Source organism: Cynocephalus volans, chromosome 13 (assembly GCF_027409185.1).
Source record: "Cynocephalus volans isolate mCynVol1 chromosome 13, mCynVol1.pri, whole genome shotgun sequence".
Classification (NCBI taxonomy): domain Eukaryota; kingdom Metazoa; phylum Chordata; class Mammalia; order Dermoptera; family Cynocephalidae; genus Cynocephalus; species Cynocephalus volans.
Genome location: NC_084472.1, coordinates 23095276 through 23113526, shown reverse-complemented (window position 1 = coordinate 23113526; position 18251 = coordinate 23095276).

Below are 18251 nucleotides of genomic sequence, written 5' to 3'. Positions count from 1 at the left end.
AGAGCTTACCACAGCTCAGGCTAGTTCTATTTCTACCAGGAAGTGAGATATATGTGCAGATGATGGGGCGTGCAGCACATATTTCCTTTGAACTGTCTCTACTGTGCCCTGGGAATTGTTTCTCTGACTCTGGAGTAAAGTCCACTTCTAACATTTGCAAGACTGGGTCCCTCCCTTCCCTTCCCAGTCATGGCTTCACTCTGCACCACGAGGAGCCTCGCATGCATGTGCGTGGACACCCCCACTGAGGTCCCCCACACACCTGCTAACAGCTGTTCCTTGGCCTCAACAGGACCTAAGGTTGCAGACACCAGCCCTGTAGTTTAGGTTGGGAGAGGGATGCAAAAGAAGAGGCCACCTCAGGCCCTGAGAGCTAAGGATCCCAGAGTCCCTGTTACGGGGAGTGTGGTCTAGAGGGTGTGCCCAAAAAGAAGGGCTGTGCACCCCAAGGAGGGACAGAGCCATCTAAAGTAGGGGCCCCTATTGCCTGGGTCTGAGGGCAGCACTGCTGCCTCCATCCCTCACTGATCTGCATGATAAATACAAACAGAGAGCAGACCCCAAGTCTGCGCTTGACAAATGTAAAACCTTGATTCCATAGTAACTAATTCTGTAGTGATTTCTGTGATGCCCTATCAAACATTCTTGATCTGTATAGCCTGAGTGGCTAACCAGTTTTTACACATGAATCTTCATCTTCATCTTGATATAAGGCATTTCCTCCTGAATCCTCTGTTCCATTTCTCCTTCTCAAAATGAATATCATTCCTCATCAAGGAGACAGCATGTGGACGATTGACAGTATGCAAGATGTCTTTAAGTGGTGTATTAGTCTGTTTTCTTTCACTTATAACAGAATACCTGAAACTGGATAATTTATAAAGAAACGGAATTTATTTCTTACAGTTTTGGAGTCTGGGAAGTCCATGGTCCAGGGGGCACATCTGGTGAGGGCCTTCCTCTTGGTGGGGACTCTCTACAGAGTCCCATGGCAATGCAGGATGTCACATAAAGAAGGCTGGGCAACGGTGGGTCTAGAGTTCGTTCATGTGCACTTCTTATAAGGCCACTGGTCTACTCCCTGATAACCCATTATATTGGATTGAATTGTGACCCCCCCCCAAAACTCCCTGAAACTTGAATTGTGTCCCCCAAGTTTTATGTATTAGAAACTTAGCCCCCACTGTGACTGTTAAGAGGGTGGGAAATCCTATTATGGTAATTGAAAGGTGGAGTCTTGAAGAGGTGATTGGGTTGTAGGACCCTACAGTAGTGAATGGATTAAACATGGTGGTCAGGGGTGTGGTTCTGAGGGCTTTAAAAGAAGAGGAGAGTCTGTCTTTCTCTCTCTCTGCTCTCTCTTCTTCCATCTTGCAATGTGAGACACCTGGGTCACTGTCGCCACCACCAGATGGACTTTGGACTTCCTAGCCTCAGAAACTGTAAAGAATAAGTTCCATTTTCTTTCTTTTTTTTACTTCTCAAAACACATTGTACTTGATTTGCATGCCCCTTTACTCATTCCTCTCCACCCCCGCCCCACCCCCGCATTGTATCTGTGCACTTGACTTAAATAGTTCAAGGAATTTTTGTGATTATTCTGTTTTCTTCCCCCCACCCTTTAATTGTTTGTGTGTTTACTTTTAGCTCCCACAAATAAGTGAGAACATGTGGTATTTCTCTTTCTGTGCCTGACTTGTTTCACTTAATATAATTTTCTCTAAGTCCACCCATGTTGTTGCAAATGGTAGTATTGCATTCTTTTTTATAGCACAGTAGTATTCCATTGTGTAGATGTACCAAGTTTCCTTATCCATTCATCAGATGATGGACATTTGGGCTGGTTCCAGTTCTTGGCTACTGTAAATAGAGCTACAATAAACATGGGAGTACAGGTATACCTTCAACTTGATGATTTCCATTCCCCTGGGTATATTCCCAGCAGTGGGATCGCTGGGTCATGTGGTAGATGTATCTGTACTTGTCTGAGGAAACTCCATACCATTTTCCATAAAGGCTGCACCATTTTGCAGCCCTCTGCAACCTCTCCAGCATTTATCATTCTCAGTCTCCAAAAGTTTCAATTTCTTTATAAATCACTCAGTTCCATGTATCTTGTTATAAGCAACACAAAATGGACTAATAAACCCATTAAACCATTAACCCATTACTCCATGAATGAATCAATCTATTCCTGAGGACAGAGCTCTCATGATCCAATCACCTCCCAAAGGCCCTACCTTCCAACACTATCACACTGGGGATCAAGCTTCCACATGGGCTTTGGAGAGGACAAACACTCAGACCATATCAGGTGGCACATGGAATGGACTTCACTCAAAGTCATATATTGAATTTAGTGTACGTTATAAAAACATAACCAGTATATCTAACCTGTGGTGTTGTCACATAGATTGATGCTAAGTAAAAATGAGCTGACTATATATGAGTATATGTGTACATATACATATAAAACACTAGTAAGGAGTTGGCTTGGATATGGAAAAAATGGTGAAGGTAGCACAGAAATGATAGGGGATTGGGACATGCTGTGAAGGGGAGAACTCATTAGGGAAAACTACACATTCTTTGTCCTTTGCCTTCCATTGACTGTACAGACCTGGCTCCTATAAAACCAACTTTCCTCGTCTGCCTACCTCACACAGGCGTTAGGAGGATCAAATGAAGAAACATATGGAAAAGCTACAATGTGGTTTTCTCCAAGGTTGACCTTTTCACTATAATCTCAGTCCTCACATTTTCCAGATTCTGGCTCCCTCAACCTTGCCTTTTTGTTCAGTAATTTCAGGTTTTTGTTTGTTTTCTTATTTATTGCTACTGGGTCATTCTCTCCCTCTTACTTGGTTGGATTCCAGTATCCTAGAAATCAAGTCCTTGATCTTTTTTTTAGTCAGCTCGGGCTTCCCTAACAAGATACCAGAAACTGTGCGGCTTAAACAACAGATATTTATTTCTTACAGCTCTGGAAGATGGAAGGCCAAGGTCAAGGTGCCAGCAGGCTTGGTTTCTGATGAGGGCTCTCTTCCTGGTTTGCAGACAACTGCCTTCTCACTGTGTTCTCACATGGCCTTTCCTCTGTGTGAGTGTGGAGAGAGAGAGCGCCCCAGTGTCTCTTCCTCTTTTTGTAAGGACACCAGCCCTTTCAGATGAGGGTCCGACCCTTATGATATCATTTAACCTTACTTATCTCTTTAAAGGCTCCGTCTCCAAATACAGTCACATTGGGTGTTAGGGCTTCAACAGATAAATTTGGGGAGGTGGGGGATACGATTCAGTCCATAACACACCCTAATCGTATTTCCTTTCTTAATCTACCAGCCAAACTAATGAAGTGATGAAAATACACTAAATATTTTCAACCACAGGTGGAATCACCCATAACACTTTTTAAAATTACAGAAGCCCAGGTTCTATTCCAGATCTACTGAACCAGAAAATTTTGAGAAGGGAGCCCCATAACTTTTACATCTGTGCAGGTGAATCTACTTTGCTAACCTGGTTGAGAACCACCAATCCACACATCCTGCCTTCACTCTCAATCTCCACTTCTTCACTATCCATTTTCTGTCCACTCTGATTTTTTATCCTTATTATTCAATTGCAACAGTTCTTTCAAAAACCACCAAATAATTTCATGACTGCAAAATTGCATGACATTTCTTCAGTCTTTGTTCCCTTTAATGTGTCAATTGTATTCCTAGCTCATGAAATTCTTTTTGTTTTTCATGGCATTGCACCCACCTGGATTACCTGTCTACCTCATGTGATTGAGTATTCTTCATCAGCTCTTATTTCCCCATTACCCAAGGCACTATCCTTGGCTTTTTTTCCTTTCTTTTATAGTGTTTAATCCATCCTACAACTTTAGACACTATTTCTGTGAAGATAATTCTAAAATCTTTAGCCCACTCTTGTCAGCACCTTTTCCCATTGCTATGATTTGAATGACCACTCCAAATCTCATGTTGAAACGTAACCCCCATTGTAACAATATTAAGAAGGTAGAAAATCTGACTATGGTATTTGAAAGGCAGGGCCTTTAAGAAGTTATTAGATCAGAAGGGCTCTGCCCTCATGAGTGGATTAATCCATTCATGAATGAATGGGTTAATGAATTAATGGATTATCATGGGAGTAGACTGGTGGTTTTACAAGGAGAGGAAGAAAGCACATGAACATGTTCTTGCCCTCTTGCTGTGTGATGCCCTGTGCTGCCTCAGGACTCTGCAGAGAGTCCCCACCAGGAAGAAGGCTCTTACCAAATATGCCCCCTGGACCTCGGCCTTCTCAGCCTCCAAAAGTGTAATAAACTCCATTTCTTTATAATAATTACTGAGTTTCAGGGATTCTGTTATAAGCAACAGAAAATTGACTAAGACACCCATTAACCACTTAATAGGTAGTTAATGGGTGGTTAAAATCCAGATACACATCTTTTCAGGAATGTCTCATTAGCTCCACAAACCCAGCATATTTGTTTATTCATAAAATATTAAGGGACAACCATGTGCCAGGCCCTGTCCTAGATTCTGGGGATGCAAGGTAAAAATCAGACAAGGTTTCACCTCCCAAGGCCAGCAGTTTAATTAAAAAAAAAAAAAAAAATGAAAACCAGCATCTACATGCGTCATTAAAAAAAAATGCCATGAAAAGGGAAGTACAGCAGGGTCCTAAGGATCACAGCCAATCCAGATTTGGAAGTCAGAGAAGGCTTCCTGGAAGGAGTAGTATCTAAGGTGAGTCCTAAAATATGAGCAGAAGTCAGTAAAAAAAAGGGGCAGAGAAGAATAAATTGTATTGATCATTTATCAGTTCTGTGTGAAACAACACCAATTCCTCTTTCTATTGTCACCCCAACCTGCCTTGAGAGAGGTTTAGGCGTACCTTCCAGAAGCCAAAAGTTACAAGCCTCCCATTCTCCAGCATGGCAAAGCCGGGGGGGGGGGGTGGCACATGACTTAGATCATCACTTAAATGATCTCCCCAAGGACTTTGAATTTTAAGAAAAGCAAGAACATGGGACAAGCACTTTTTTTGCACACATAAGAGACTAGAGGAAGTGCTCAGAAGGGTAAGAAAACAAACCTGGATAGTGGTATTGTGGGAAAGAGAAGCAAGTGTTTCAGGAAGTGGGTATATTGTGGTTACAATCTCTGGCTTTGGGGCCACAGAGAAAGACCTGAGTTTGAGGCTCTGCACTTCTACTTGTAAGCTGTATGACCTTGGGCAGTTTTCTCAGTTTCCTAAATTATGAGATGGAATAACAATTCATAGCTACATCATCGGGTTACCACGAGGATTAAATGAGCTATCCTTCATGCAAAGCACTTAGCACAACGCCTGGCATAGATTATGATGACAAGGAGGTCAGAGGGGTCAGTTTCTGCAGAAGGATCAAGGAAGGTGAGGACTGGGGCGTGTCTCCTGGAGTCACACAACAGGGAAGGCCTGGGAACCTGAAGAGAGCAGTTTACAGGAATAGATGGGGACAGAACCTAGATTGCAATGGGTGTGAAAGGATGGAACACGGAAAAAGCAGAGACGATAAGAGGAGATGATTATTTAAGGACATTTGACTATAAAAGGGAGCATAGATTTAATGGTCTCTGGTGGGTAATTTGGAGTTACCCACAAAGGTGTTTTTTCTCCCCCCAAGATGGGAGATACATAAGCAAACTTAAAAGATAGTAAAAAGAGATAATATTAAGTAGAGAATTAAAATACAAAAAAGGAGGATAATCAATTAGATCAGTGGGTCTTAAAGGGTGGCCTGTATACCTCTAGGAGTGCCTGAGACTTTTTCAGGGAGCCTAGGAGATCAAATCTATTTTCATAATTATAATAAGATGTTACTGCCTTTTTTTACTGAGTGACTTTTGTATTAGTGCAAAGGCAATTGCGGGTCTCTTAAGCTTGTTTTGTGCTCCTATAACAGAATACCTGAGACTGGGTAATTTATAAACAATAGATATTTATTTGGCTCATAGTTCTGGAGGCTGGAAAGTCTGAGGTCAAGGAGCTGCATCTGGTGCGGGACTTCTTGCTGTGACATGCCATGGTGGAAGACTGAAGGGCAAAAGCATGTGCAAAAGAGAGAGCAGGGATGGGGGCTGAACTCATCCTTTTATCAGAACCCGCTCCCGCAACATCTAACCTCTCAACACTCTTGCCCTGGGGATTAAGTTTCCAACACATGAACTCTGGGGACACACTCAAATCATAGCAGTGGGTAAAACCACTGGCACCTCAGCATGAATCAGGGCTGGGGCATCAAACCATCACAGCTGTCTTTATCCTCTTCACCATCACACACAGTAAAATCAATGCCAGTGCCTTAATGAAGCACAGTGATTATTAATTTTATTAAGTCTCGATCCATGAGTCCATGTCTTTTTAATATTCTACGAAACAGGAAGTAGACATAAAGCACTTCTGCTACAGACCAAGTGTGACCGATTTCTTCAGGTCTGTGGAGTTGTGAGCTAAACTAACACCTTTTCCATGGAATGCTATTTTTACTATATATATATAAAAAAAGAATAGCTGACAAACTCTGCCTATTCAATTGGATGTTTGGAAGACATTTTCGTGGAAAGGAAAAAAATGAGCCTGTCACTTCAAGAAAAACTGACAGCATTTGTTGCTAATAATATTTAAGCTTTCAAGCAAAAATTATACTTTTGGAAAATTTGTATCTGCCTCCATGATTTTGACCATTCTCAATACGTCATGATTTTGACCACTCTCAATACGTAAATACTTTTCTGATGTGATTGATGCTGAAATTAATGAATACGGAATTTTGATATTGTAAAATGTGCCAAGATTTGGAAGATCTGCACAACTCGATGAACCAATATTTTCCAAATGACCATACATAATGTTTAAAATCATGCCTTAGTAAAAGATTAGTTCAAAGTGCAAAATAGATTAATGGATTTTAAAGTAACAAGGTATGAAAAATTCATTAATACGCCTTTATATTCCACATTGTAGCTAACATTTAAGAAACTACCATTTGTTGAGTTTTTGTGCGGTATCAAAGAAAAATATCTACAATTATCTGAGCAGATTGTTCAAATAGTTCTCTTTTTCAACTACACATGTGTGTGAGGCAGGATTCTCTTCCTGTATTTCAAACAAATATCCACCTCACAACCAATTGTATGCAGAAGCAGATACAAGAATCCAGGTGTCTTCTATTAAACCAGACTTAAAGAGATTTGCAAAAATGTAAAACAATGTTCTCTTCTCACTAGTTGTTTTTGTTTTGGAAAATATATTTACTTTTATTTAAAAATGCAATTTAGTTAACATATACCGGGTTTTTGTTGTTATTTTACGAAAATTAATAATTTCTTAATAAGTTCTGTTTCTGTTCCTAATATGGTAAGTGTCAACGCATACAGTTCACATAAACAAAAAGCTCTTTGAGTGTTCAGTAATTTTCAACTGTTAAGGGATCCTGAGATAAAAAAGTCTGAGGAGGCAGCAGAGCGTGGGACCCAGGACAGAAGTAGAGGAATCCTTCTAAGACGAGGAGGGGTATTTTTCCCACAGGAAATAGAAGGCGGAGAAGGTTAGGCAGATGCCCAGACATTTCTAGGTTTGGTGGCAGGAATAAGAAGGATTTCCACTTGAAGTCTTGTTTTCATTGTGATGTAGGAGTTGAGATCTCTGATGAAAAGTAAGGGAAAAGGACAAGGGATGTCAGGAGTTTGAGCAACCTGTGGAGCAGGTCTGGAGGACAGGGAACCACCTGGCCAGCAGCAGACAGAGAAAAGACTGGGCAGCATCAGGGACCCCAGGATGGGGTGAGTATTCCTGAACCAGGGATAAACCCATGCTCCTTACCCTGCCAAAGCAGCTCAGCAGGAACACTGGACATAATATCAACCAGCTGATTTTACAGTATTTATGGAAGTTCTTTTTTATTTCATGTTTCATCCATACAGAAATAGAACAATATTTCAAACGTCTGTCCACTACCAGTATTTTAACAATTTCAGTGTTTTGTCATAGGTAACACAGGCTGAATGTTTAAGCTTATTTATTTCTAGATACTATAAAATGTCCCAAAATACTTTGTTAGTTGCTTCGTCCACACTTTATATTCTGGTTTTTAAATTCTGCTTCTGACACTGATTTTGAAATCTAACTCTAGAAAATTGGATAACTGACCACCATGTTGTCTTATTTTAGCTCCATTGAGCAAACAACAATTTTACTGGAAAAAAATGGCTAAATGGATTTATTTTCACTTTCTCTTTTAAAGGGTATAATATGGCCTGTTGGTTCAATGTATTACATAGTGAGGAGCTGATGCAACCAAAAAGAATAGAAGGTCAGCTTCCTTGTCTGAAGTGAACAAATTCCTGTGGTTAAAGCTAAATCTTCAGAACCCAAACTCTCAGATTGGTTTATGTCCTATGGTTAGAGAGCTAACCGTTAGAACTTTAGTCTTGCCAACTATGGAAGCACTTGGTCTCCTTTTGCCAAAAGTGCTGTGGATTGATTGAATTGGGTCCCCCAAATTTCATATATTAGAAGCCTATTTTCCACTGTTACTGTTGAGGATGGGAAATCCTATTATAGTGATTGAAAAGTAGAGCCTTGAAGAGGTGATTAGATTTTAGGACCATGCCGTAGTGAGTGGATTAATAATGGTGGTCAGGGGTGTGGTTCTGAGGGTTTTAACAGGAGAACATGTGAGGAACTATCCCTCTCTCTGCTCTGACATTTCCTGCCATGTGGGACCCTTGGGTCACTGTTGCCACCACCAAGGCTCTCAATAGATGTGTTCCCTGGACTTTGGATTTGCCAGCCTCTGAAATTGTAAGCAATAAATTTCACTTTCTTTATAAATCACCCAGTTTCAGGTATTTATGGGATAAGCAACAGAAACGGACTAATGCAAAAAGTAAAGGTTTCAGGGATTGCACAATACTTTGAGGTGTATGAGAAGCTGTATCTTCCCATCAGACAGCAGTTGAACCTAATTATCTGAGCTGAGGCCGAAGTATTGAGACAGTCATGAGATCTGATAATAACAGTCTCTTACTGCCTCCCTAACACCCCATGAGCCACAAGCCACTTGGGATAGCACTTTATCTACTCAAAATGTTGTGCAGAATGAGAAGAGTAATATGAGGTTTGCATATTTATTCTGTGAGATCTGCAATGTAATATGCTGTTGAAAAGTATAATGTATGCAATACCAAGACAATCTGGAGTTCTTTCATTTATTCCATACAACAATCACTCATTTGTAAATGGAATCATTAGCACCAATAATAAATAATATCTGTATGCTCTTGAAAGTTTATGATGTGATATTCATATGCCCTTTTGGGGAATTATGAAAATCTGTACACAGAAAATTATTGCAACAAAAATATAAAGTGTATACTGAGTACATCCATAAAACTGTTTAGACCTTGTTACAATGTTCTGTTGTGCCAACCACTCTCAGACATTAATGAGAATTACAATTCATTTTATGTCAGTACATTATTGGTTAGCTAAGTTGTTTTTAAAGCAGTCTTTCTCATTGAAATGAAAATGTTATTTTTAAAACAAGTAATCTAACCAGTTAACCCGTATAGGATTCTGTGTTTGTTAACAGACTTTAACAATTGATTCTGAAATTAGCCAGTTTTTCTACAAACTGTTATTCTATTTTCAACAAAAAACCAAACTATAAATTTCCCTTTATGTGTCTGTATTAGTCCATTTCTGATGCTTATAACAGAAATACCTGGAATTTTGTAATTTGTAAGGAAACAATATTTATTGCTTACACCTTTGGAGTCTGGGAAGTCCAAATACCAGGGAACACATCTGGTGAGGGTCTTCTTTGGTAGTGGCTTTACAACAAAGCAGGGCAAGAGGTGGAGCAGAGAGAGAGAGACTAATTACTGGCTCTTCTTTTAAAACCCTCAGAATCATGCCCCTGACCACCATCAAAACATCAACTTATTAATCCATTTACTAAGGCATGGTCCTCACAATCTAATCACCTCTTCAAGGCCTCACCTTTCAGTTACTATAGGATTTCCCACCCTCTTACACTGTCACGGTGGGGATTGAGTTTGGGGGAAACATTCAATCCACACCAGTGTCTAGATAAAAGAGATAATATATGAAAAGGTACACTTGTATCCTGAAAGAATTAATGTGCTTAAAAAGCAGCAACAGCTGCATAGACAGAAATGTACTAGTAAAATAGTATGAAGAGCCCAGCGTGATAAACCTCTGACTTTCCACGTCACATAAACTCTCTATTAACTGAGATCTAAACCAGGAAAGTAACATTCTGCTTATATCATAAACATTGAAAAATGTGTGAAACAACTTTCATAAACTTCTCTTTCATTCGTCTACTCATTCAACCAAACAAAATGCTTGAGCTAGATGGAAAAAAAGTTGAGCTTATAAAAGTGGACAGTAGAACTGTGGTCATTAGAGGCTGGGAAGGGAAGAAGGGGTATAGGGAGAGGTTGGTTAATGAATATAAAATTACAGCTAGATAGGGAAAATAAGTTCTAGTGACCTACAGCAGTGCTAGGCATTTATAATTAGCAATAATTTATTACATATTCTCAAGTAGGTAGAAGAGAGGAGTTCAAATGCTCTTATCACAAAGAAATGGTAGTTTTGTGATGACGTATATGCTAATTACCCCAATTTGATCATCACACATTGTACACATGTATTAAAATATAACTCTGTTCCCCATGAGTCTGTACAATCAATACATGTCAATTAAGAAATAAACAAATTTGAAAAAGAGAGAATGAAACCACTAATTATGGAGCAATGTGATTATAACTGATGCAACCCTATTTGGAAACCCCATGCACATTTCCTAGTGTGTTGTCAATTACTATTGATAAAGGTTTTTGATTCTTTGTACCTCCTTACTGGAACAACACACATCTTTTGGGGAGAGATATGAAGGGAATTTGATATTTATATTCTTGGAAATTGGGGAGGTGTGAAGCTGGTTTAGAAATGGCATCACAATAGAATTAGAGGAAGAGGGAAGATTTGACGGAGAATGTGAAACCCTAATTGAATTTTAAAGGACACGGTATGAGTTATCTGCACAGAGAAGGGAGAAGAGTGTTCCAGGAGCCCCAGGACGTCTGTTGGAAAAGTCCCTGTTATGCACCAAATTGTGTTCCCCTCCCCCTGCGCAGCCAAATTCGTATGCTAAGAAAAGGACATTAGGACATACAGAGAGACACCAGAGATGTGCGCACACAGAGAAAAGGCCCCGAAAGGGCATGGCAAGCAGGCACCATCTGCAAACCAAGAAGAGGGGCCTCAGGAAAAGCCAAACTTGCTCACTCTTCGATCTTCCAGCCTCTGGAACTGTGAGGACATAAATTTCTGTTATTTGAGCTACCTAGTGCGTGCTATTTTGCTATGGCAGCCCCAGCTGTCTAATACAGTCCCATGAGATGAGAGGAAAAGGGGGGGGTCAGGGATGGTGGGAGGCAAACCTGGAGAGAGACCCTGAACTCCACCTGGAAACCAAGGAGAGCATTTTGGAGGATTTTAAGCAAGAGAGTCACAAGACAGGCTTCAGGTGTGTGTGCTGGAAAGCCTCCTCCTGCAGCCAGGATGGGTTGTGGGGGTGTGCATGGCTGTGGGACGAAGACTCTCCGGGAGGCTAAGAAAGCGGTAATGGGGTGAGAAGAGGAGATGACGCAGAGAGAACTGTGAGGCTAGACCTGAGTAACTGATTGGCTATGTGGAGTTGTAAGGATGACTCCCCAGTTTCTGGCTTGTGTAGCCAGGTAAATGGAGACAGCATCTGATTTAGTGGGAAAAATACAAAATTTTGTTTTCATAAACTGTAGAGGTCACGCTTATAGGTGAAAAGAGTAGCAGAGCGAGTGCTTGATGGAAGGCCTCTATTTTCCCAATGAAGAAAGAAGCATGTGCCATGCCCTGAACTGGGGGAGGGAGGAGACAGGTAGAAGATGGTAGACTAGAAAGGGTAAAGGGACCTTTGCTATTTTCCACATGCCTGCATCAAGTCTTGCTCTGAGTTGCCTCCCAGGGTCCTTTTGGAGAGGCAGCATCTAAAGGGATTGACAGCAAGAACTCTGTTTACCACACACTAGCAGTGTGACCTCAAACACAGTACAACATCACTCTCTGCTTCGGTCTCCTTATCTGTAGACGGTGGTAGTAATGGTATCTCCTTCAAAGAGTTGTGGTAAGGATTAAATGAGATCATACAAGAGTTTCCTATTGTGTCTTCTTCCCAGTCACTGAGAGTGGCCTTGGGAGGAGGATCCTTCCCAGTGGCTCTCTCCCTCAATGGAAATCTCTCTCTCCCTGGCCCAATATCAAATGCTCACTCCTGGGATGTTACATCTTGAGGCAGGCATGCCAGAAGAGGAGGAAGGCTGGAAGGCCATGCATCCCAGCAGCCGAGGTGCAGGATCCCAGCAGCCGAGGTGCAGGTCCTGCCTCCAGCTTCCACAGCTGCCTGGCATGTGTCCTCTTGCAAGCTGGTTCTCCAGCCTCAATTTTTTGAGGTTCAATATCCTTTCAATCAAGTCTCCTTTGCTTAGCAAAGCCAGTCATTTCCTGTTTCAGCTAGGGTCCTGATTGCAAACAATTTTATCTTGTTCCTGATTGGAGAATGAGCAAGATAGATGACTCTGAACCTATATAGGAATGCTTTGTGACACTGAGGAGTGAGTTCACTTTAGAAACAATAAATCTGTGAAGTGATCAATCTTCCATGATGTTATTTTTCCCAGCAGTACTCAGCGGTCTGAGTGGAAATGTCAGGGCCATAAAAATGTTATTTATTATCATCCCCAAAGAATTACTGATCCGGTGAGGAGATGACATACTAATCAGTTTTTACTTTTTAATAAAATTTGCAAAATGTTTTTTATTAATCCATAAAGCGAAGTTTAGTTTTTAAAAATATTACTTCTGCCTTAAACTTTAAAATGTGGCCTTGGAATTATCTATATCCGCACAAAGTTTATAAAATTTTGTCATTAATGTTAATACTTTGCAGCTACCTAGCCCTTTATTTCAAAGCATTATACATACATTAAGAAATTGTTGTTTCTAAGTTCTTACCTGAGTTAGGAAAGATTTATTATTTCACTCTGTGAATGAGATGAGATTAAGAATGTATGATTTGTTCAAGGTTTCACATGGATAAGTTTCTTGACTTATCATCAAATTCCCTTTTTTATCATGAGCATCAGCACCATCGTTTATATTTATTAATTCTGTTTGCAAAGCACTCTTGCTAACACTATCTTTTTTGAGCCACACTCACTTGTTTATTTATTCCACAATTTTTTTAGTCTTTACAATATGTCTTAGATCTATGCTAGGTGCTGGGGATACAGCAATTAATTACTTAGACTAATTAACTACTACAATGACTAAGAGAGTGTTCCCTGCTGTTACTGCCATTACAGACTAGTGATGGAGTTCAACAGCAAGCGTGCTGGGAACCATTCTACGATGGCATTTGGGACACCAAAATATTACAGAAGCATGCAAGAAGTGGCCCAAAACGAGAATAGGATGAGGACAGCATCACAGATTTTCCATAAATTTGCAAAATCACAAGACAGAGATAATCATCTGTTCCATTCCACAGATGAAGAAAACAGGGCTCAGGCAAGTCAAGTTGTTTACAGCCAATAATGGTTAAAGGGTAGAGTCAAGACTCTCGCCCTTCTGCTTCCACTACACAACGATATCGTCACCAGAATCATCACTGTCACTTCTTTTTCATCATCATCATCATCATCATCAATGTAAGAAATTTAATAGGACATGTATACTACACAACTTCAGTTTATATCTAAAAAGAGAGATTAAACTAGCATCAAAACACGAGGCAATGACGCATATACATTGCTTGTGTGATATTATGATATATATACATAGGTTTTCATCTATGGTTCCAGGCTCATAACTCCCACAGCCCTTGTTCTTTTGTTATAATGTTGGGGCATGTCAGGCCTCAGAAGCAGGCCTCAGAAAACAGTTTTTCTCTCTGACCTTCTCCGGCCCACCTTTCACCTGCTCCTTTTTCTCCCTGAGGCGCACCATGAAAACTAGAATCCCTCTTTCCCAAAGCAGATCATAGAAAACAGAACCCCTTCTGCCCAAAGACAGCTAGAAAGACTTTAACCTTTCTGCTGCCTCTCTGTGTAAGAGTTTGCCATCAAGAAATTCTCTGACCTACCTTGTCTGACTGTATGTTATAAGACCCCCATTCCAGAAGGGTTCCGGCCCCATACCCAGGAGGAGGGAATGCTGCACAGAGGGGCCAAGAAGATTCTAAACAAACAGGCCTTTCTGCCTTTCTCCACCCAGTCTAATAGCATTGGCCCATACCCTTTTTGTCCACCCATGTTACTACATGGTTGTCCATGCTTCAGTTAAGCCTATCCAATGAAGTCTCCATAAAAGACCCAAGAGGATAGGATACAGACAGCTTCTGGACAGCTGAATCCATCCACGTGCTGGAAGGGTGGTGTACCCCAACTCCATGGGAACGGAAGCTCTACGACACTTCTGTGACACCTCACCCTGTGCATCTCTTCATCTGTATCCTTTAAAATATCCTTTATAATAAGCCAGTAAACATTAAGTAAGTGTTTCTCTGAGTTCTGTGAGCTGTTCTAGCAAATTAATTGAACCTGAGGATGAGTTCATGGGAACTCCAATTCATGGCTGGTTGGTAAGAAGTTCCATAGGCCTGGAATTGCGATTGGCATCTGAAGTGGGGGGCAGTCTGGGGGACTGAGCCCTTAACTTATGGGATCTGACACTGTCTCCAGGTAGAGAGCGTCAGAATTGAGTTAGAGGACTCGCAGCTGGTGTCCGCTGCAGAACTGCTGGCTTGCTTAGCGTCAGAAGCCCGTTGTGAGAGTGCAGTGGGGTAAACTGAACTGAGTGCCTTTCCCACTCACCTGGTTATAACTGCAGAGCATCTCACAGGCTTGCAGGTTGTTGTGGGGTTTTTAGAGGACTAGAAACAAGCAAATTTGCAACGGGCAGGTTTCATGAAGGAGATAGATACTGAGGAGTGTCTAAAGAAGAATCACAGAATCATGTGGCAGAGGGAAAAGGGGAAGGGATGGGAGGATAAAAGGACCACCTTAGTTGGCTCCAAGGTGGGAGCTGACAGGTGTGGCCACAGCATGATCCCTAAAGCAGGAATATAGGCCAACGGGTAGCGACAGATAAGAATACTCAGATAGGATGAGACCACGGGTGACAAGGCTTGACACCTCTGAGGCCCTGTGAATTTCTTCAGCTGTGTCTTTTTGGTTGTATGAATGTGAAAAACAGAAGTAGAGGTTAAAAAGATGTAGAATCATTTAGGAAAGAAGCAAGAGAAAGTTTTGTCTGAATCATTCGAAGGGTCACCTGAGGGCATTCCTAAATTACTGTAGAGAATCAGTCGTATTTTTTTGTGGTCACAGATTATGGTCACTTCTGCTCCTTAGAAAATATTCTGTTTCTATCATTATTCTAAAAGCAATTTTTAACAGCTTGGTTTTTTGGCCTACTCTGCCTTTCATACCCATTTGTACACAGAATTTTTAACACCTCGTTCAGTCCTTGAAACTCGATATATCTTTGTTAGTTTGTTAAAAACATGAGGACTCTGAGCCTTCTGTAGTTATCAATATAAGTGATAGTGTTCACTGAAATGTTGGTTAGCTCAATATGTTCAAGCTTAATTAAAATTTTGGGAAGATGGCGGCGGCTGCGGCGGCTGGCGCGGAGTAGCTGAGGTGGAAAAGGTGGCCACTGGGCCTTAGGCAGCCGGGAAACTTGTGGACCTTTCTCTGGCCATCTCTTAAGGGAGGACTGCTGCTGCTGGCCGGTCGTGGGGGCTCAACGCCACTTTGCCCCCGGCAGGAGAGGCTGCCTCATTTACAGGCAACAGCTTTGAAGTGTGGAGCAGGAAAAGAACTGATTCTTAGCTGCAAAAGTGAGTCTTGAAACAGGGAACACGGCGCCAGGGCTGCTGTGGATGCAGCCAGGATCCCGGAGGCTGGGGCCGCACTGAAGGCGGCCAGCTGCCCTATCCAGGATTCGAGGTTTCAGGCCGGCATTAAAGAAGACTCCTGGGAGTGCCCGAGCGGCGCCGCGACTGAACAGCCCGAGGCGGCAGCGCCGAGAACACGGAAGGCAACAAACCAGAGACAGAGCGAGCGCCCGACCTGGCACAGCACTGTGAGTGATCCCTGGCAAAGATCTGTTCGGGGGGTGGATGCCCACGCGGCTCCCCGCCTGCACCACCAGGCCACTCACTACCCTGGTGCTGCCTCCATTTTCCCAGGTGCGGGCAGCTCCGCCCTGCTCGGCCATCACTGAGCCCTCCCATTTGCTTGGCCTGGCGCGGGGCTTTCCGGACCCTGCGGGCCGACCTCCTCTCCCACTCCCTCCACGGTTCTCTGGCAGGGCTGGGGGTGTGGGGCGTCCCGACCAGTTTTGGGAGGGCTAGGAAGTACGGGCGGGCCGACTGTCACTCCACCACACCCTGGACTCCGGCCCCGGTAAACTTCCTGTTACTGGGAGGCAGATACCATCTCTGCGACCACCAGTTTGGAAAAAAGCCTAACGAATTTCTGGTTGGGAATAGTGTGGTAGGAGAGTTCCCAGGTCCGCTTGAACCTGCCGGAGAGCAGGCTGCAGGCGGGCACTAGACTCGGTTTATACCGGGGGGATACAAAGGTGAACAAGACCCGAGAAAGATCTACACAGTGCTACAAAGGCACCCAGAGAGACTGGTCGTCTGTGCCTAGCAGAAACCTGGTAGACTTCCTGGGCGAGGCGGTGCTGAGCAGGGTCTTGAAGGCCCAGCTGATAGACGAGGGGTGCAGAAGACACGCCCCAACCCAGCACAGTGTGCACAGAGGGGGGAGACGTGCGGCCAGGGAGGCGGAGACTCGACAGAAACCACACACCCGGTGGGGTCGCCACTGCACGATCTAACAGCCTGGGCCAGAGCACACTGAACGGGGAGAAGTCCTGTACAGAAAGTGAAAGCTCAACAGAGATCACACACCCTGTGGTACGTGATCCACCAGCCCAGCAGAGTACAAGCTGACCAGAAAGGTGGATCCCCGGAGAAGCCCAAGACCCGAGGCAACCACACACACAAGACACTAGAGGCCAACTGAGCAGTCACGGCGGGAGCCATACCAAATTGGCAACCACAGCAACATCCTAGTTAGTCATTAGTCTTAAACCGGTGGACTGTGAAACCCCCTGCCACAATGAATAAACACCAAAAAAAAGACACCAGAAATACAAAAAATCAAGAAAGTACACCACCAAAAGTTAATAAATCTCATACTCTAGATCCTATAGAACAAGAAGCCCTTGAAATAACTGATAAGGAATTTCGAGTGATAATTCTAAGGAAACTGAATGAGATACAAGAAAACTCAGCTAGACATCATGATGAAATGAGGAAAAGTATACAGGATCTGAAAGAGGAAATATACAAGGAAATCAATGTCCTGAAAAAAAATGTAGCAGAACTTGCTGAACTGAAGAAGTTATTCAGCGAAATAAAAAACACAACGGAGAGTTTAACCAGCAGGCTTGTCGAAGTTGAAGAGAGAACCTCTGAACTTGAAGATGGGCTGTTTGAAATAACACAAGCAGACAAAAAGAAAGAAAAAAGAATCAAGGACATGGAAGAAAATCTGAGAGAGATATCAGACAACCTCAAGCGCTCAAATATCCGAGTCATGGGTATTCCAGAAGGGGAGGAAAATGGAGATTCCATTGAAAACATATTCAACAAAATAGTGGCAGAAAACTTCCCAGGTATAGGAAAAATCACAGATCTTCAGATCCAGGAAGCTCAACGATCTCCAAACGTATTCAACCCAAAAAGGCCTTCTCCAAGACATGTCATAGTCAAATTGGCAAAACTCAGAGACAAAGAGAGAATCTTAAAAGCTGCAAGAGAGAAGCGTCAAATCACCTATAAGGGAGCCCCAATCAGGTTAACATCAGACTTTTCATCACAAACCCTAAAAGCTAGAAAGGAATGGGATGATATTTTCAAAATACTAAAAGACAAAGATTGCCAGCCAAGAATACTCTACCCTGCAAGGCTATCCTTCCGAAATGAGGGGCAAATAGTATATTTCTCAGACAAACAAAAACTGCGGGAGTTCACTACCACAAGACCACCC